The following is a 21,634-nucleotide window of genomic DNA, read 5'->3' on the forward strand; positions in this document are numbered from 1 at the left end:
AGTTTAACTTTATCCTGATGAAGGTATTGAAATGTTTAAAGCGGGTGTGTGACGTGATGGGAAGAAAGATTTCTTTGACAAGAATGTTATTGGATAGGGAGAGGCTCCAGGTGGGGAGACCATATAGGAAGTCATTGCAATCTTTTAGGCAAGAAAAAGATAACATCTTGACCTAATAAATCCACATCTGTAATGTGGAGGTGCATACGGAGTCCAGAAATACTTAGGAGGAAAAATGAAGAAGGCTATGAGATTGGAATAGAGGGCAAGGGAAAGGGAAAAATTTAGGATGATTCTTACACATTTGGTTAAAGATACAGGATCAATGAGTGTGATAAACTGGTTTGTCTGGGCTGGGGTATGGAGTGATAATTATGAGTTCAATTTTGGGATTTCATTAGGAATTTCATGTAGATGATTTTCAATGTAGGCAATGATAATTTTAACTTTAGTGGAACAAAAATGTTTCCAAGGACAAAATAAGTTACATTTGTAGTGAGCATGCACTGTCGATTTATACTATTTGGGGTATGATATGCTGTTGTTAAGTGCAATGAAGGGGGAAAATTAACTACCGAGATCAGTATTTAAATCAGGGTTGAGTTGGCAGCACACTGGAGTGAGAAGAGCTTAGCTTTGGAAGACAGGAAATTAATATCTTTGAACGGATTTTACTCATTAACAGCAGGATTGGGGCAAGACACTTAGTCATTTGGTTCCTAGGTTCCCTATTCGTAAAAGATAGATAATATCATCTCTCAATTATTTCACAGGATCTTAAGATGTGAACTAGGTAGCTGATGTAAAATTGCTTCCATATGCTGCTTTTATATCTGAAATGATGAGAAACAAAATGTTAGATATTTGTAGGCAACTGCAAATTTGGAGCAAAAATTTTCTGATATACTACTCTATGATATAAATAAGACTAGCCTTTTGTGCATTTAACGTCACCTTTGAGTAAAAGTATGTTTGATTCAATTTTTTCATATAATAGTTTGGCTTCTAGAACATTGCAAATGTGAATTCTGACACATTACAAATAAAATAAAGCTAAATGGCAGTACTTAGTGCCAGAGAGGATATTTTTTGCAATCAATTTTTTAATTAGCATTTTCCTTTATTAAAAGTACAAGAAGAGAGAAAAGAAAATAGTCTTGCATTCAATATTAATGTAATTTTCAACTCCTGGCTATGATTTCATCATAAATATCACAGCCAAACTTCTTACAGAACTGAATACAGAGCATTTCATTTTCTTTCAAACAAGTTCACATAATTAAGAAAGTGTTTTTCAAATGAAATAGAATTATCTGGTTTACTCTGCTGTATTTACATATGTCTTTCATGAAGAGCTATTTGGCAGTAAATCTAGCCTGTTCTTTAAATAAGCATACCAAAATACTTCTTCGGAGTCTAAAGTTTTGCTAAGAGGAAAAAAGAATCCACACCAATTTTGCCTCTGAAAAGATATTATCACTGCTCTTTTTGTTGGTCTAGAGACAAAATATTGGAGAAAATGGAATTTTACCAAAAAAACAAGCTGTGAATTCTTTTCTACAGAATCTTACCCTAAAGCTTTTTGTGACCCAATAAAAATTAATGGATTAGGAAAAAAAAAAACAACAAACCCTACCTATTTGTCTCAAAGGATTTTGGAATAAAGAAACTGGTAATTATTTACCCAGTGACAATCCTAGGTAATTCCCTTCAGGCAAAAATACAAATACAAGACTTAAACATTATAAATCGTCCTTGTCACATGAAGCCCTACACATTCAAAACTCAAAACAAGTCAGCCCCAGATCTGATTGGTAGATATTATTAGCGAGTGTCCATTCAGCACTTTAGTTTGGGTGGATTTCATTACCAAGTTTAAATTTTGGGGTGTGTTAATATCTTACAGAGATTCTATTTAAACTTTGTGGTGAAAAAAAATGGAAGCTATTTTAACAGTTGAATGATTTTGAGAATAACTTTTTAGCTTGTGTCTGGATATCAGTTACATTCCTAAGGGTTCTGGGGAATTAGTCTAGTGGTTCGGAGCCAGTGTCTGTAGTCAGGCGCCTGGGTTTGAATCCTGGTCCGGCCGCTTAAGTAACTTGTGACCTGAAACATATTACCTTCCTTCTGTGTGCCTCGATTTTTCTAATTAAAAAACAGGGGGAAATAATCATACTTATTTCATGGTTGTTGAGAGGATTATATGAGTAAATATATAAAGCGTTGAGAAACAGTTCCTGGTATATAGCAAGTACCCGGTACTTATAAGTTATTATTATTATCAACTCAGACAGAATTGTTATTAAAGTATTAAGCTGATAAACAATGAAAAGACATGATTAGGTGCTCTTTGGCTGGTGCCCTTGACATTGCAGGAATTTGGGGAAGGGATGCACGATGGATGGGGCTCTACCCAATGACCCCAAATGAACAGGAGCATCCCCTCCTGATGCTTAGGGTTGATCTTGGAAAACCAAGAGGAGGAGGAGGAAATGGAGGAGGAGAAGGGTGGTACCACTATGTCCTCATATGTTGGTAACCTAAACAGAAACTTCAGTTTTTTTCTTATTGGGTTCTCATTTCCAAGTGAAGTGCTCCTCCCCCATCCCTGCCCCTGAAAACTTGTAAAACCCACATGCCTCACTGGAGAAATACATTTGCCAAGTTGGAAATTTTAAAATTCAAACTCTAATTTTTTGCATACACATAAATTCTGGCAAATTTTGATGCTGGTGAAAAAACCCGCTTTTGCTTGTTGGAATGTTATTATCACTCCAAACGATTGAACAGATTTCTTCAGCCTTTCTAAATATGATTTATTTTTGAGAAGACAATAAGCATGAAGAATTTCCTCCTCAAGGTCATGCTGGCAGATGCTTAGAAAGTACTGAGTTTGTGCACGTGAGGAAAAGAAAAAGTTTCCTCTCATCCATAACTTGCTATTTCATGTACTCCTGTCAAAACTCCCAATGAGACAACTTAGCCTTGACAAAATGAAGAATGAGTTTCCACAAAAACCCATAGTCCTCACATAACCCTTTATGATGGGTAGTTTTGTGTGTCAAATACAGCTGGGTAATAGTACTTAAACAATAATCTAGCTGTTGCTGTGAAGGTGCTTTGTAGATGTGGCTAAATCTGCCATCCATTGACTTGAAGTAAAGGAGACTACCGTCAATCATATAGGTCCAACCTACCGAGTTGAAGGACCCTAAGAGCAAAACGGAGGGTTCCCTGAAGAATTCCGGCTGTGGCCTGCAGTGTCAGCTCCCATCCGGGACTTGCCAGCCTGCTGCCCTGCCCTACAAATGTCAGACATTGCCCAGCTAGACCCCACAATCACATGAGAAAATTCCTTGCAGTAAATCTCTTAAGATACATACCCCACTCATTCTGTTTCTCTGGTGGAACCCTGACTGAGACACCCATCATTCCAATCATGTTATAAAATGCAAAGTGCAAATTATGTTAGGCTGAGACTCTTTCCTTAAAATGCAGCAGTGCTGGCTGGGCGTGGTGACTCACGCCTGTAATTCCAGCTCTTTGTGAGACTGAGGCAGATGGATCACGAGGTCAGGAGTTCGAGAACAGCCTGGCCGATATGGTGAAACCCCGTCTCTACTAAAAATACAAAAATTAACCGGGCATGGTGGCACATGCCTATAGTCCCAGCTACTCGGGAGGCTGAGGCAGGAGAATCACTTGAACCCAGGAGGCAAAGATTGCAGGGAGCTGAGATTGCACCACTGCACTCCAGCCTGGGTGACAGAGCAGGACTCCATCTCAAAAAAAAAAAAAGAAAAAGCAGCAGTGCTATTTTCAGAAGAATTTGAACATCAGACTTAATTGTTTTTTAACTTGTTATTGAAGTATTACACACACACACATGAGTCACACATAGCAAATTGAACACACCTGTGTAACCAACACCCAGGTCAGGAAACACATAATCTTCATATCAGAAGTCACCTTAGTATTCCTTCTCATCATTGACCCCACCTCTGCCAAGGGCAGCCCATTTCCTGACTTCTATTTAGTTTTCAGGTGTAGGATTTTAAGTACGGTTAAGTAAATGTGATTTAAGGGTAGGTGTGATTATCTTAAGACCTTGGGAGAAGTCTTGAAGCAAAGAGACAATCTCAGTATTCAGAGGTTGCTATTTGTTAGGGCACATTAGAATTTGGACTAAATAATGAGTCTTTCTGACTATTTTACATCTTACCCACTAAACAACTTCTTTTGTAGTATATATTATAGGTTCTACTCCAATTAATTGTTAAAGAAAGCTAAATCTATAGAGCAGAGGATTTAGTAGGCAGATATCTGCCCCACATTATTTAATACTTAATTCCAATAAAATTAATTCCATAAAATGCAAGTTTATGCTCTATTTCAAACCTCAAGCCACTGGTATTGTCATGGCTTTATTGAATATTCCGGCTTGTCCATAGAGGCACATAGATCAGATTTATTTGAAGAAAAGGGACTTTCTATGATATGCCTCGTAAGAAAATTTCCCTGTTGTTGACATTTGCAAGATCTATTACTGGGAGCACTTTATTGACTTGGTGACACTCCCCTAGGCTTCTCCAGCTGTTTCCCAGTATCACATATGCAACCAAACCACAATTCCTCACTGGAGAATAAACTCACAGTAATCTCCAGCTTCATGTATGTTATGTAATTAAATAAGTATCAGAAGATTATTGGTGTAACTAGTACCACCTCACAACTTGTACTACACTCTACCTCAGTGGTGGGAAATGGACTCCCATACCCAGAATGGTTCGTGGAAAGATGGACCTTTAGGAAACAGAGCCTGGAAAGGACTCCACAGTTCCAGTGTATACTCTCATATCTACTCTCTCCTCTGGCCAGAAACTTCCCAGGCACCTGTTGTAGTATCCACTCTCTTAGTCAATCTGAACACTCAATCCTGTTTCTCCCTTGGAGGACATTACTCAGATGTAAATATATACCATTCCCTGAAGCCCTGAGGTTATAAAAAATGCTATGGTATTTGATTTATTGTTGTGAAAAAAGAAGAAAGGGACCAGTAGAATGGAATGTTAAATACACTGTTAAATACCTCAGCCATTCCAGCTCTCAGTGTGTTGATGAGAACAGAATCAGGTTAACCTGACTGTTGACAATTTTTATCTTGATAAAATATATGCATTTATATCATAGTTACATAGATACATGTCTTATCTTCTCTAATAAACCAAAGACTTCTTAAGGGAAATATATGTGACCGATAAATATTTGTGTTGTCTCCATAGTACCTACGACAGGTGCTCAATTGGTATTTGTTACATGAATTAAAGCCAATAATCATCATTTCTTTTTTAGCATAGAACCATTAAGATCAGAGCAAATTATCTATGTTTGAGGATAAACACTGTTTGTCCTCCAAATGAAATTTGGAGTTCCTAATAATTCCCTGATCTTTTAAAGCAAGAATAAGAACAAATCTAAATGAAGACTTGATATGGCAATGCCTAGGATGCCGCACATTAGTGTGGTTATTTCGTCTTGCGAAACAGAAGATCAACAGAAATATTCAAGGGGACCTAATGGTTTCCTTATAGGAAAAGAGAAGGGAGATGATGAAAGAACTCTTACATGAATGTGAGTAAATTCTATAAAATTCTTAATCTCATTTCTCCCTTCAGTTATCAACCTTTATAATAAAACTCCCTGAAAAGCTTTTCCATTCTACTTGGATTTCTCTTATCTGTTCTCTCTCAAAACCTACTTAGTCTACCTTTTGCCTGCACCAGATCTGATCTACCACTGACCTCTGGGGTCACATATCTCAGCCTCGTGTGACTTGATTTAACATTTGACAGAATTGATCACTCCCTCTTTCTTTAAGTTCTTGGCCTGGCTTCTTGGACACATTCTTCAGAATCCTCCTCTGGCTGTTCCTTCTCAGGGGTTTTTGTAATTCTTCCTCATAATCATTCCTCAGACACCTTAGCATTGGAGTGCACAGCGGTCAGTCCTTGTCTCTTCTCTTCTCTGTCTTTATTGACCTTCTTGACCATCTTTTTCATCTCATGGCATTAGTTGTGTTGATGACTCTCAGATGTATCATTGCAGGTTTAGCTCTTTCCAGACTCCTAGTTCCAGCTGCCTATTGAACATCTTTAAATGGATATCTAATAGGTATATAAAAAATGTGTCCAGCTGTGCACGGTGGCTCACACCTGTAACTCCAACACTTTGGGAGGCTGAGGTGGGAGAATTGCTTAAACCCATGAGTTCAAGATCCACCTGGGCAGCAAAGTGAGACCCTGTCTCTACAAAAAAGTCAAAAAGTTAGCCAGGTGTGGTGTCATGCACCAGTAGTTCCAGCTACCCAGGAGGCTGAAGTGGGAGGAGGTTGAGGCTACAGTGGTCAGCCTCGTGACAGAGTGAGACCTTGTCTCAAAAAAAAAGAAAAAGTGTCAAGAATGACCTTAATTTTTTTCCTAAACTTCTATTGATCTTTCACTCCAAATTTGTTTCTCATGCATTCTTCCTTATCTCCTTATCTCAGACTCCAGCCAAATCTCACCTTTAACTCCTCTCTCTCTCACATCATACACCAAATCTATCAGCAAACCCTAGTGGCTCTACCTTAAAAATATTTCCAGAACTTAAGCACGTCGTGTCAGTTCCCTGCTACTGTGATCTCTCACTCAGATTGTTATGACTGTCTCCTAACAATAGGGCCGCTGATTCATCTTTGCTTTCCTATAGCAAAGCAATACAGCAGCCAGAGTGATCCTGCTAAAAAGTAAAATGGATAATGTTACTTCTCTGCTCAAAATCCTCCATTCCCTTCCAAAAACATGGAGCAAAATCCAAACTCCCTAGAGTGGCCTGCAAGAGGCAAGATGATCTGCCAACCTCATTTCTCACCACTCTTTCTTCTCCCTGTTGCCATACTCGTCAGCTTGCTGTGTGCTCCAGTTTCTGCATTTGCTGTCCCCTCTGCCTGGACACCTTCCCCCCAGGTATCATTCTTTCACTTCCATCAAATGAGCTCCTCAAAGAGACTTTCCATATCAATCATATCTGAAATCGTCACCGCCTCCCCACTCCTCACCTCAACTTCCTGCTTCTCCAAAGCACTTATGAACACCTGACCTACTATATCATGTGCCCATTTGAAACAAAGAATGAAAGTTCCAAGAAGTCAGAGAATACTCTTTTTTTTTTCCTTTGCCTATCTAAAAAATTTCTAGCACCTATAATTTTAAGTACTGGAGCCAAATTATTTGTTGAATGAATGTGCCTCTCCTCTCTTCTCCCTTTCTTTTCTCTCTCCTCCTCTCCTGTCTTCTGTTCCCTTCCCTTGTCTCCTCTATCTACATTTTCTCTTCTGATGTTCTCTCCAGTTACATGACTTTAGTTACCACAGGAAGTATGTTCCCAAACTTGTTTAATTCTTGGAATATAAAATATATTTGGAGCCATCTGTTCCTATTGAGAAAAGAAGCTAGGCAACATAGAAATAAAATGTTGTTTTAAATAATTGGTAATTACCATATGGGACTCATTCCTACCACCAAAACTTCATTCCGTCTCTCACCATTTCTTGCTTGAATTATCAGAATAGCCTCTTCGTTGTCATCTCTAACTTATGCGTGAATATCTCCAAACTTTTCTTTACATAGTTGCCAGTGTAATCATATCGCACACATTTGAATATATTTCATCAGTTGCTTATAAAGGAGGAGAATAATAAACATGATGCTGATAAAAGTGTATAATTAAGTATTTAAAAACTAAATAAAACTTGTTCTTTCTCTCAAAGTAAAATGTATGTTTTCTGTATAATTTAACCACATCAAGGAGTCATTGCAAAGAATGTGTCCATCATGTATGTGGATAAGATCTCAGTTGCTTGGCATATACTGCCTAATTGAATGCAACAGTCTATATCGCTATTAGAACTTTTAAACGTTTCATTCTTTTAAAGAAAGTAGAAATAAAGCAAAAGCCTATCCTGAAGACCGTGATGTATTCCTATAAATGCCTGGACTGTTGTTTGTCACTGGGCTCCATATTGGTTTGGTTAGCATTTTTTTTTTTTGCTAACAAAGTCATCCGTGAAACCCATTTTAGACTGATTCATTTCTCTGTGAAGCACATGTTATATTAGTTTTGCAGAATGTGGATGAGTTTATGTGCAGGAAACACAAAAGGAGAAGTGTTTTCCAAATCTTTCTATACTTGAGTGACATTCTTTACTGGCCCAAACTTCTTTGGCTAATTGATTCTCTAAACAAGACCTCAGCCAACCTTCAGAGCAGCTGTTTCTGGAATAACAGAGACTGGCCAGTGAGGGAATAACTGTGGCTTTAACAGGCATGTGCTTGCTCTCCACCACACTGAATTGCCCTCTCTGAAAGGGTTGCTTTTGATGACCAAATGCATCTTGTTTTCTCTTGGTTTAAAAAAAAAGAAAAATAAAAGAAAATACGCTTCTATTTTTTAGACCATGATAACAAAAAGCAGTCACTAGAAAAATTGGCAAGAGGGAGTAGAGTTCCTAATAGGCTGGCCACTGAGACTTGGGATATTTTTCTGAGAAACCCAGTCATGCCTGTTTCATCTTGGAATAGATTCCTTTCCCCCGGTGGCACTCCAGAAGCCGTGCTGTCTGTTTCAATTATAAATCCCCAGTCTTCTCATCACAGACTCAGGGCTATAACCGACTTCTGGCAATTTATGATCAAACCTAAAGCACTTAGCTAGTGAATTGTACCATTTGTTGAACATGTAAAAATCTCTAACACTTGGGGCCAAAATTAAAATGTCATTTAGTAAATGAGTGTGTTAATAGCCAAGGATTCTCATAAGAGGAATAACTAGTGTCTTACTTAAAATCTTAGAATTCTAGAGCTAGAAAGGAGCTCACTCATCATTTACTCTAATCCTTAATTTTACATATGAAGAAATTGGAAAGAAAGGAGTTAAACACCTGGCTCAAGGTCATACCTGGCTTAAATAGAACATCAGTTGCCTAATTCTTGCCAAGTGCATATTTCATGGCTCATGATTCTCTTCTCGCTCTCGCTGGCTTTTGTGAAAGAGCAAAACTGGAAGAAGATCAAAGATCTTAGATGCTAATTTTCCTGCCTTGATAGTTATCTTTTCACAAGTCGGGTAGGGCAGGGTGGGCATTGGTTAGGGAATGACTGTGAAAGTTGAGAAGCACCTAAGACAATATTACTTTATTGTATTTAGGGGTGTTTTTATTGCAGGTTGAGTGAGACACAATGGTGATGAAATGAGCTTCCCTGCATATAATTGCAAATAAATAAGCCTTTTGGGGTTTGCCTAATAGCAGGAGGCATGATGTCATGTGGGATTGTTGTTTTTTGTCAGTGTGTTTGAATACATTGGGTCACTGTCAAGGGGTTCTAGGTGAGCCACGATATTCTGGGTTTTCAGCTACTTTGAGTTATAAGGCAACCATCAGGTAAAGCGTAAGTCTGAAAAACAAATTTAGAAGACCCTTTGGAAAGACCATATAGACTGGATTTTTGGAATTAAGCCATTTTTCATTTATGACTGAGTTGCTGGTGTTTTGTAGACAAATTTGATAAGAAGTTTACATAATTTGGCTGTGTCCTCACCCAAATCTCATCTTGAATTGCAGCTCCAATAATTCTCATATGCCATGAGAAGGAACCAGTGGGAGGCAATTGAATCATGGGGGCAGGTCTTTCCTATGCTGTTCTCCTGATAGTGAATAAATCTCCCGAGATTTGATAGTTTTATAAAGGGGAGTTCCCCTACACAAACTCTCTTGCCTGCTGCCATATAAGACATGACTTTGCCCTTCCTTCCATGTTGATAATCCTAATTGTTCCTTTCTCTTAGGGTCATGGTGGCAGGGCCCCGGGATCATGGGAGTGAAGATTGGCTGAGAACAGACTAATACAGACATGGTGAGAGGAATATTTGTGCAATATTATTCCTTCAGAGTTGATAGATGCAGAATCAATCTATCAAATGGGCTCTGCGGAGAATGGACGGGCCCAGAACTGCTGCTGTATGCTATTCTATCTCCTGGGGACCCTAGAACTCTTATTAGGATTCCTGTAGTTGGCAGTGAGGTTGGCTCTGCGTTAGGACTATAGGTATCTCTCTGATGAGCCATGTTTTTCCCTAACTAATCCTGAACATTTAAATTGGATTGTGTTTCATTCATGTCTTAATTATCAGGAAATCAGAGTGCCTGACACATGGCTGATACTCAGATGTTTTTCGAAGGACTGAAAAAGAATTATGAATTTGTATTTAATTCAGAGATGGACAGAGAACCAATGAAAGGTTTTGATATTGGGTGTAAGCAGGTTTGGGGTTGGGCAACTACTCACATTACAGCACTCAGAATTCACAGGTGTTACTCCTTCCTACATTTCTTTCCATTAAGTTTGGGGAGAAAACCCAGATTATCTATCGAATACCAAACAATGACCAACAATCTTCTGTGGTAGCCTGAGACTAATGTTTTGATGCATGTAAATTGGGAATATGAAAAATGTAAAATTGTTAGCAGCTTTGGAATCTTCAATGTCTAGTAATTCATCTACCAGGTTAATAAGTTCAGTTTTTCTTAACAAACGTCTATTGAGTGTTCTGCTTTATGTGAAATATCTAGCTAGATTCTATGAGAGACCCCAGAAGTTCCATATGAGAAAGTCCAAATTAGAATCTTGATTAAATTTTATTTTAACCTGAAAATTTATTTTAAAAGAGACAAGATAACCTGACTTCTTGGTACTTTCACAAACTCTATATAAAATGATAAATTGATTCCTCTTTTATTACTTTGAGTAGTTCTTTCCAATTGATTGATTATATTGATATGACTACTTGAAAATACCTTGAACCCAATATGTTAGTATTGATGATTACGAAGGATTTAATATCCCATATGAATGTGGGAGAGAATGTTGATAATTTATATTATATATGTACCTGAATTCAGCATTTAAAAGTTGATTTGTTAGAACATTTGATCTCACTGGCAGGAAGTGCTGATAAATGTAGTGAGTTTTCAAAGCAGAGAGGTATCAAGTTCAGTAACACCTCATTAGGTGCAAATGCTTTGTCTTCAGGGAAGAGAAATTAATGATATCTCTACATCTTGCAACATTTGTCTTTGTAGTTCAGCAGTTCAAAAACCCTACTCTACTTTCAAATTCTCAGTAAAAGTATCTTTTCGGGGCCATGGTATTTGATCATGTTGTAGTGGGAGTCATTTTAAAAGTTCAAAATTAGAGTCAAGTCACAGGGAAAAATTGCCAGTTCTATATGGAACAGCAAATTGTCCATAAAAAGGTGCAGACTGGGCAAATAGAGTGAACAAAGTCCCTTGGGCTGGGTAAGGAGGCAGGTGGGCTGGGAGTGGTCACTGGATATACTAAGAGTCTCTTCCAAAAAGTGAAAAAAAAAAAGTCTTTCTAGTAAATCTAATGCTTTACATACTATGGGGGATGAGCAAATGTACTGAAATTTTCCAGTCCTTGGAAAACATTTAAAACAGCTATGGATGTCAAGAAAACACAGATGGGGGTATGTTGTTAAAAAAATTAGCTGAATTTTAAAACTAAACAAATACTATATAAGTAGCCAAGAAGGTGAACGAATACAGGCTCTTGGATCCTTCCCTCACATAAACTCAAACATGCCAGAGAAGATATAGGGAGATTTCTTGGCCTTAGAGCTGTCGTCAGACACAAAATCAGAAACTGTAAGAAACCTGTGGGGAGGCAGAAAATAGTTGGGATCTGGTATAGAGGTGGCAAATGTAGGGCTGGTGGGAGAGGCAGCCAGGACCCTAGAATGGTATTAGCTGAGAAAGAACTCCCGGGCTGTGCCCTTTCCTATGCCTCGTGCTCCTCTGAGCAAGTCATTGCTTGTCTTGTTCCAAGGCCTCTCCTGTGGGAAACAAGAGTGGCTAGGCCAGCCAGGCACGGGGAGCACTGTGGCCCCAGCAGTGCTGGAGCCTGGCTGGGTGAGGAGCAGCAGCACAGGCAGTGCAGGGCTGGGCTGCTGAGGAGCATTTCCTCCTTGCCCCACCAGCCTACCTACCCTGTGAGTGTGGCACCTACAAGAAAGGCTTCAACCATTATTCAGTTGTTTTTAAAAAAAAATTGATAAAAGAAAGGAATCATAAAAAGTTACCTGTGTATTTCAAAGGTATCATTAATTAAATACTCAGAGGTACATTTTGTTAAACCAATGTATTGATATAAGATCAAGGCCTTTCCTTTGAGGAGGGTTGTCCAGCTTAAAGTTCTACCATTTTTCTTGAATAAATCATACTCTTGTGCATATCTATTATTCTCATTTTTGGATTGTAAAACATTTGAGAATCAATCTGAAAGAGATTCCTCCTAGATTTTCGTGATATTTTCCCATTATTAAAAACAGTAAACAGTGCTGGGGGCAGTGGTGCACACTTGTAATCCCAGCACCTTGGGAGGCTGAGGTGGGAGGATTGCTTGAGCCCAGGAGTTTGAAACCAGCCTGGGCAACATGACAAAACCCTGTCTCTACCCCGCAAAACAAACAAACAAACAAAAAGCCAAGCATGGTGGTAAGCACCTGTAGTCCCAGCTACTCAGGAGGCTGGGGCAGGGGCCCAGCAGGGGGAGGCTGCAGAAAGCTGTGATTGTGCCACTGTACTCCATTTTGGGTGACAGAGCAAGATCCTGTCTCTAAAGAAAGAGATCTTGTCTTTTTGGCTGAATTCTTTTTAAAAAACTCAAAATTGTCTTTTTTTCCCCAAAACTTATTTTCATGGGAATACCTTTTTTTCCTTTTCTCATTTGTGTGTCATCAATTTACATAAGATTTAACTCAATTATGTTCAATAACAATACCAACAGACACAAATAGGTTTGGGTACAAAGCAAACTGATGTTGAAAGTTGTGCTCTGTTGGTGGGACTAGAAGTTTATGGGCATGAGAATAGCTTATTCGTTTTAAACACACAGCATGCTGTGGGTACCTGTAAAATTTTCAGAGGAAATAGAGAGAGTGAAATTTTTGGGTGCTTTGTTTAAATAGAGGTTGCCTATTATATTAGCTAGGGTATTTGGTTTTCCTAAGGGAATAAAAGATGAATGCATAGGAAAAAATAATGAAGCTTTTGTGGAAAGCAAGCATTGTTTAAAAAAAAAAAAAAAGGCAACACACAGAATAACATATAACAGAGGAAATACAAATAGTAAGATATTGAAAATAAACTTAATAAATACCTTCAGAAAGACAGGGAAGCATAGTAGATGCAGGAAGAAGAGTTATGTGAAAGAAACAAGTGAGAAATTTTGGTATGAAATACTTCATTTTCTGTCTGTCTTTTTTTTTTTTTTGAGATGGAGTCTCACTCTTTCGCCCAGGCTGGAGTGCAGTGGCCTGATCTCGGCTCACTGCAAGCTCCGCCTCCCGGGTTCATGCCATTCTCCTGCCTCAGCCTCCCGAGTAGCTGGGACTACAGGCACCCGCCACCTCGCCCAGCTACTTTTTGTATTTTTAGTAGAGAAGGGGTTTCACCGTGTTAGCCAGGATGGTCTCCATCTCCTGACCTCGTGATCCGCCCACCTCGGCCTCCCAGAGTGCTGGGATTACAGGCGTGAGCCACCGTGCCCGGCCTGAAATACTTAATTTTCAATGTAACACAAAAGATGGCTTGAATAACGGAATGGATATCGACAAATAATAAATCTATGTAGAAATTTAAAGCATCAATCAAGAGATTAAAAAAATGAGATAAAGAATGAGAGAAAAGCTAACAGATATGGAAGATAAAATGTTAACATTTGTCAGAAGGAAAAAAGAAAATAAAGGGAATACAATATTTAAACAATAATACTGTTATTTCTCTAGAAACAAAACAAATTATGAAACTTCTGCTAGAAAGGGTACAGAGAGTGCTAAGTAGAATAGATGAGGGACTCCCTCCAACACACACACATTATAGTAAACTTTTTATACCATAAAACATAAAGAAAAACTTCTAAAATTTTCCAGAGAAATACAGCAGACCACCTACAAAGAAATAAGAATCTGGCATCAGATTTTCAATAGGAATATGGTATTAGCTTATAGAATATTTTATCTTGTTCGTGGCTATGATATATTTGTTTATAAGCTTTAGCAGACCTATCTGGGTGGATTGTCATGAGTTTTATGTAATGGGTGCCTGCCAGAAGAGTAAGAATAGAATGTATAAATATTAAAATAGAAAAAAATTGATTTAGCTAATGGAAAGTAATAACAGAAAAAGAAGTTCAATAAAAGTATTATAAAATGAAACATAAAATAAGATGGCACCAATAAGGCCTAATTTAATAGTAATTAAACTAAGTGTATATATGTTAAACTTACTATTCAAAGATTCAGATTAATCTGTGAAAACAAACCAAGATCTAGCAATACATTTCCTAAAAATTAGAAAAGAGAGAAAACTTTAAAACAATAAGTTTGAATATGAAAAAAATATAAAGGCAAGTAGCAATAAAAAGAAAGTGAAGTAGCAATTTTAGAAACGAGAAATACAATTTAAGAATTAAAATGTAAAAGAAAATAAGAGGGATGTTATATACAAGCAAAATAAGATAAAATGATAATGAAGATATATGTACCTATTAATATTGCCTCAAAATATAGACATCAACAAAATTATAGCAAAAGAAATGGTCACACCAATAATTGTAGCTGGAGATTTTAACTGAGATCCAGAAGGAAAAAAAAGTATAGAAGATTGAAATAATAGAATCACATTATATGTAAATTCACATATGCACATATAATTTTTTTACCCAACTCTGAATACATTGTTTTTGAGCGTATGTAACAAAGTTACAAAAATTGAGAAGATACTAATTTGAAAGTTAAGTTCGATACCTGTTCCAGAGAATTATTATCACACATATCATATACTTTGATAAAAATAAATTTTGAAACTGATAACAGAAAGATAGCTAAAATGTTTTATTTATCTGAAACAATTAACATACCATAAAATAACTCTCAATTTTAAAATCACGTAGAAAATTCTGAAGTATATAGATTTGAAAATAGTGCATATTAAAATTTGTGGATGTAGCGAATTCATTGCCAAAAGTAACATTTCTGATGTCAGATATATTTATCAAAAAGCAAACAAAAATATGAAAGCCAAGGAACTAAATATTCAACTTGAGCAACTTGAAAATAGCATCAAAATAAATCCAAAGAAAACAAAAAGAGAAGTAATAAAGGAAGGACATCAATAAATGAAAAACAGCAAAAGCAATTATAACAAGAAAGATATCTTTCAAAAAATTTTTTTTTATAAAGGCTAATAAAATTTGTTGTGAAAAGCAATCAAGAGACATGGTTGCAAATTTAAAAAGTGGAAAATAACTTGTAGAAACAGAAATGTAAAATTTTGGAAACAGTGTTCAGAACAATTATATGACAATAATTCAGAAAGTCTTGATAAAATGTTAATTTTTGATTTCCATGAACAACTTAAATTTGTTCTTTTCTTTCTTTCTTTCTTTCACTCATTCTTGTTTTTTTTGTTTGTTTGTTTGTTTGTTTGTTTGTTTGTTTTTCTTAGTGGAAAGGTTAAATTGGTTGGATCCCAAAGAAGTCTTTTGCTTTGACCTAAGCCCATGGCAATTTGAAAAGCCTGCTTTGGGGAGTGGAGCTCAGCTTTAGAGTTAGTATCCCTAATCTCTCTGGGTTTACAAGAGAAGACAGATGGCTGTAGTATGTTAAAACAGCTCTCAGTAAAATACTGTATCCAGGGGATACTAATCAAGGCTGGTAAATGAATGAGAATGAATTACGTAATTATGGAACAAAACACAAACAAAAGCCCCACTGTCCTTGAGGGCTGAGGATTATCATCAGAGAGGCAAAGTTAACTCAGAGAAACCCAATCACATTCGGTCGTCTCATGTTTGGGGGTGCTCTCCAGTGTTTTATTGATTACTAACTAGACTGAGCAGAAGTGGCTGGGTACTTTGAGCCTGAAAGGGATTTTCTGATTTTGTGGGACTCTTTGAACCATATCAGGACTCATCTTATCCTTGGGTCACACTGTTTATTCATCGTTTCAAACTCCCTAGGTTTGGTAGTCAGAAAGAGTTTTGACTGACGTTCTGCTGTAATTAGTAAGTTGAATAAAATACTAAGGGATTCAGTCTCTCTCTGTGAAGGTGGAAGAATTTATAATTTTTTGAGTGAGTGCTTTTTTTTAAACTCCCAATTTCTGAAGGGCATATCTTACATCAGTGTAAAATAATATCGTTTCTGAAAAAGGCTAAATTATAAATTTCTCAACATATTTAGGAACCATACAAAGAATTCTCAGGAGAGAAAAAGGTCTTTATTCTCTTCAAAAGCATATGTGGGAGTATCCATCCTCCATTTAATAAGGTGTTTGCCCAGATGGCACTATTATTTAGCATTTAGATGATATGCCCAGTCAAATAAACCTCTGACACATTTATAAAGCTAACTACTCAATTAGAAGAAGAATAGGACTATTTCATTTGAATTGAGGTAGCTAGAGATGGTAAAACAAGCTCTAGCAATAGCTGGCTTTATTAGCCGATTGGTTCTGGCTACAAAATAGCATACCCTTTCCAAGAAAGGGTTTCTTTAATTCTTTTAATTCTTACCTGGTTGTTTTCTGGGCTGATTCCAGTCTGGGTGCAGCACTTCTAGGGAGCAGTTATAAATAATGCCCTCATTTGGCTTTCTTGGATCTATGACCATTAGAGGAAAACCAGATGACAAATTGGTTCAGGGGTGGGATAGTCAGTTATCTCTAACTCATAAACTGTACCTGATAAACCCTGATTTATTTACAAGGAATGAAGTGGAATAAATTTTCTTGCCACACCTTGAACTTAATCTTCCATAACATATGACTTGGAATTCAAAGCCTAAAGAATTTGTTCATTTTTCTTTAAAAATAAAGTGCCACTCTATTTTGTATAGAGAGCCACTCACTCATCTATTCGATACCCAGAGAACATCAACTATTCAGGAAAGACTGGATTGTCTTTTAATCCTCCTAACAATTTGTGAATTGGGTGCTATCCACATTTGAGAGTGTATGTTTCTATGTGAGTTCTTGGATTGTTTTGTGATGGGGTTTGATCTTATTGATATTTTGTTTATTCAGTCTTTATTAGGATTATGATGCCCATGAGGCCAAGAGCTTTAAGTGATGCTGTGCCTTCCGTGGATATCTGAACACTCTCCAAGAACCCAGTATGCACAAGGCATAGAAGTTGCATTGGATTTAGTAGACATGAAAGTTGGCCAAAAAATTGTGCAGCAGACAACAATGAATATCATGTATACTAGTAATTACATGAGAAAATAAAATAAGTAACTAGAAAATATTTGTTTAAGATATTTAAAGACTAGCCAGGTGCTGTGGTGTGTGCCTGTAGTCCCAACTACTTGGGAGTCTGAGGTGGGAGAATTGCTTGAGCCCAAGAGTTCAAAGCCAGCCTGGGTATTGTAGCAAGAAATCATCTCTAACAAAAAAAAAATGCTACTAAGCTTAACTGTGTGCTCCATTTAAAATTAAATTTATATCAATCAATCAGGTTTTTATTGAGTAGCTTCTGTGAGCACTATCTTAGGGATTTTAATATAAATTCCAGTTATAGAAAATATCATTTGATTAGCTAGTTAGATTTCTATCATAGGAAGAGACCCACTGACTGGTCTATTTGACCATATCTTCCTCCACACTGAGCACCTTCAGAGCATTTTCCTTTCTCCATTTGAGTCTTTCCAGCATTAAGCACAACTCTTGGCATAAAAAATAATATAAGTTTAAAAAAAAATTGATGAATGGCCAGATCATAGATCCATCAATCTAAATGTGCATACTTTTCTGCCCGTGGGCAGTACTATTCAGAAGTCATTAAAGGACTGCCTTTTTTCATACATACACTGGAAAAATAAAACTGTTCACCTAATTGAACTTTAGTGGAGAAAATGGGTTGGATGCTTTAATGCCTTGTATTTAATTCAGAGAAATCCCGTTTCTCTGGAAAGAATTCCAAATTCTCAGTAAAGAATACTCCCAGAACTTAAAGTAAAATAAAAAAAGAATATTTGGCTACAAACAGCATAAGTTCATGAGAAGTGCATCATTTGATTGCCAGGTTGGTACTGACTGCTGCCTTTCTTATCTTACTTTTTGAAGTAACTTCACAATGACCAAATGTAGACAGCCGATCACATGTCATTTAAAATAATTTGCTGAAGAAAAATCTTTTATTGGTTTGATGAAGTGAAGTAAGTGCTGAGTGGTCAGATGGAGAAACACTGCTTAAGAAGGGCCATCCTCTCTGTCATTCCCCTTAAAAAAGTCCTCAAGATCATAGATTCATAAGCACACCTCACATTGAGCGAACACAACTGAAATGTCATTTTCACTTTCATAATGGTGAGACAAGAAAATGCCTGAAGTGATGTTGCTATTTGTATTCTTACTTTTCCTATTTAGTTAGACCATCATGATACCAAGAATGAGAAAGGATACTATTACTAAGCACAATACATTTCTACAAAAATGTCTCAACTCTGATAATAATCACAAACTCTTTACTGATGCCTGGGTTGAAGGGGAAGACCTGTAATACAAAGGGTGGGTCAGTTGTGAATCTTGTCAACATTGTGCTGGTGACAGATTTTGTTACGTGTAAAAAGAAAAAAGCTTCAGAACATTTCAAATGTGTTGGCTGAACAGATATAAACAAAAAGAGATTGGCATTCTTGTGGATATCTTATGTATTCAAAAGCCCCTTTCCACTCATGGAAGAAAAAAACAGAGTCCATTATGTATTTGTGAAAAACAAAATTACCTATTCATAAAAATCAAAAGCAATATGTTTTGCTTATATCAATGGATAAAATTAATATAACTTTTCCTATAATAGTTCATTTGCTCTGACATAATTTTGAATATCAGAACAAAATGTCAGGGAGAGTTGTATATTGGAATAAGATAAAATTCTTCAGGTAAATTATTTTTTTCTATAGAGTCATAAGAATCAATTATTTAGTATTCATGAAAATGTTAGCACTTCTAATTTATACAGAGGTTTTCAACTGTACTCATTGATTCACCTGCAGGGCATGCCTCTACTGTATACATCAAGGTACATTATTATGATTGCTGGCACTGCCTATTAATAACTGGATATTGGTGCTGTGCTTTCAGTGACATGTTTAATCTGCTTTTGATTAAACCAAGCCTTCAATTATTCTTGGATAATATTTTCTTGAATCATACTTTTGAATATTAAGAGCAACAATCTTACTGTTCTTTCTCTCGTGCACTTTTAAATTTGTCCTCGTCTTGTAAAAATGACTGGAGATGGATTAAAGCTTCACGGTGGCCAGTCTTCCAGACATCAGAGCTCCCTTTCCAGAACAGGTAGGGATGGGAAAGGCAACTTCCTACTGAGACTGCACTTGGTAGGATTATTCAATTTCTGAACTTGCTGCTGCTACCAGGGCTGTTAATTAGTACGAAGTATGACAGCTTGTGGCATGATTGAACTCTTGTACAACACAAATAATCATTAGTTGCTAATGACTTTAAATCACTGTGAACAAGGCAGAGATTGACCCTGTGACCTCAATGTTCCAAGGGATTCTTAGAAGCTATGTGGTCTCCTATAATGAATGAAGCTTGGTGTCTGGATTGAGAGCTGGAATTGTTTTTTTTTTTCAGTCACAGAAGTAATTACTTTGAACAAATATATGATATTGAGGTCTTAATTTACTTGATCTAAAAATGAATATTTTATCGGATATAGTGTGTGTATCAAATTAGTGCCATATGAAAAAGCCACATAGGACCGGACACGTGGTTCATGTCTGTAATCCCAACACTTTGGGAGGCTGACGTAGGTGGATCACTTGAGCCCAAGAGTTCAAGACCAGCCTGGGCAATGCGGTGAAACCTCGTCTCTACAAAAACAAAAACAAAAACAAAAACTAGCTGGGCATGGTGGCACGCACCTGTAGTCCCAGCTACTCTGGAGGCTGAGGTGGTTGGATAGCATCTGAGCCCAGGGAGATCGAGGCTGCAGTTAGCCATGATCGCACCACTGCATTCCAGCTGAGTGACAGAGTGAGACCCTGTCTCAAAACAAACAAACAAACAAAAACCCATAGGAAATGCGTAAAGTACTTTCTACAGATTTTGTTTGTATCTTTGTAAGCTTTAGGAAATGTCACTTACTTTTCTTTCCATAGTGATAGGGATGATTAGTTCTCTCCTATAATCTCAAGATAATGGGTTAGTTAAGATTGACTTGGCTGAAAGCAGAATGAATGTAAAATCATAAATGACACCCTGAAAACATTTCCAAGGTAAAAAATGATGTTGTGATGTAGTTTATAATGTATTTACATATATTTAATATTTTGTGTAACAGTTATTGAATTTCCACATATAATTAGAGATAGACCTATAAAAAATGATCTTAAAACATACACCAGAATTAAATACAACAGATATTTGATTTAATAAGTTGAAAGTTTTAAAATATAGCATAAGGATTATAAGGAATAAGAATATAAGAAAATAAAAATATAATAAATCAAGTATTAGAGGCCTCTCAATGGCATTGCCAGATAACTTTATTGTAGCATCAGTGGATGCTTTACTCTTAAATAAACTGGTAGAACATATGAATTAATATGTGCTCAGTGTTTCCTGTCGCAGGCTGGGGAGTTAGAGTCCTGGGTTCCATTTTTTAAAATTTGACAAATTCACCTATTGCATAACAGCATCCAAAGAGTTACTCACACAGAAGCCCTCAGCAGTGGGTCATTATTCCTGCTCTACTAATGGTGAAACTGGAAACACGTGGTTGTCACTAGCCCTGTCCGTGGCCACTGATGGTATATATAAATGCCAAACATCACACTCACATTTTCTAAAATGGAATTTTACTTTTAAAGCATAATTGCTAGTATACTTAGATTTCCTTATAATTAAAATATGCATTATTAAGAGATTATGTATGAGATTGGTTTAACAATTATTGTTCACAACCAGATTGACAACCTGGGACAAATAAAATTAAAAGGACTTGAAAATTTGCCTGGCTTCTTTTGGAACTCTCTTAGTGAGACTTAGAGATGAGAAAAGGGAAATTCTTGGGTTTGTTGGAGCTGAATGCAATGACTATGATATTCTTGGATGATGGTTAGGTTTCGATTTTTTTTTTTTTTTTTTTTTTTTGAGACAGAGTCTTGCTCTGTTACCAGGCTGGAGTGCAATGGTGCGATCTTGGCTCACTGCAATCTCCCCCTCCCGAGTTCAAGCCATTCTCCTGCCTCAGCCTCCCAAGTAACTGGGACTACAGGCACCTGCCACCACGCCCAGCTAATTTCTGTATTATTAGTAGAGAAAGAGTTTCACCTTGTTGGCCAGGATGGTCTTGATCTCTTGACCTCGTGATCCGTCTGCCTCAGCCCCCCAAAGTGCTGGGATTATAGGCATAAGCCATCCTGCCCGGCTCTGGTTTCAAATTTTTAAGGTAACATTAAGTGTGTGTTCTCAGCTTGAAATGTG

Source organism: Theropithecus gelada, chromosome 5 (genome assembly GCF_003255815.1).
Source record: "Theropithecus gelada isolate Dixy chromosome 5, Tgel_1.0, whole genome shotgun sequence".
Taxonomy (NCBI): Eukaryota; Metazoa; Chordata; class Mammalia; order Primates; family Cercopithecidae; genus Theropithecus; species Theropithecus gelada.